The following is a 656-nucleotide window of genomic DNA, read 5'->3' on the forward strand; positions in this document are numbered from 1 at the left end:
AATTTATATGCATGATTATTGTAATTTATTTATTATTTATCAATGAACATGTTTATTTTTCAGACAAAAAAAAAGAGGTAGCGGTAAATTGCGAGCTCACTGGTACAACCAGCAAGGGGGCAGAGGATGGGGCGTACGTGGCGGCCGGGCCGGTAGAGGCGGCCCTGGAGGCGGCCGCGGCCGCAGAAGAGGCACAGGCAGAGGCCGCAGTGGCCCCACCATTATAAAAAACTTTTATATGAAATATTAAAAAATAATAAACTTTGAAATAATAAAAAAAAAATATAAATAATTCTGGGATTAATTATTTTTACCCCACATTTTTATCATTTATCCTTCTTGCCCTCAGGTGTTCAAAATTGAAACATTAAAATTTCGTCTCTAAATTTCGCCGTTATATTAAAACGATTGCCTCAGAAAATAAAACACGAGCGAGAACAAACAGCGTCGCGGTCACCCGCTCGGTGCGTGATTGCATTCTTCTTAGAATGAAAAACTGTGACAAACAGCAAGTTCTCGAAGGTTCGAAATCAGAAAAACTTGTTATTCAGATCGGCAGAGCGCGAGTTTCCGCGGTCGGTCGATTTAGTCTGCCTACGACAACGATTCGAGCTGGTCGATAGCAATCGATCATAGTTTCGAATATCATCATTTCT

This window comes from Formica exsecta, unplaced genomic scaffold (genome assembly GCF_003651465.1).
Source record: "Formica exsecta isolate Colony F162 unplaced genomic scaffold, ASM365146v1 scaffold722, whole genome shotgun sequence".
NCBI lineage: Eukaryota > Metazoa > Arthropoda > Insecta > Hymenoptera > Formicidae > Formica > Formica exsecta.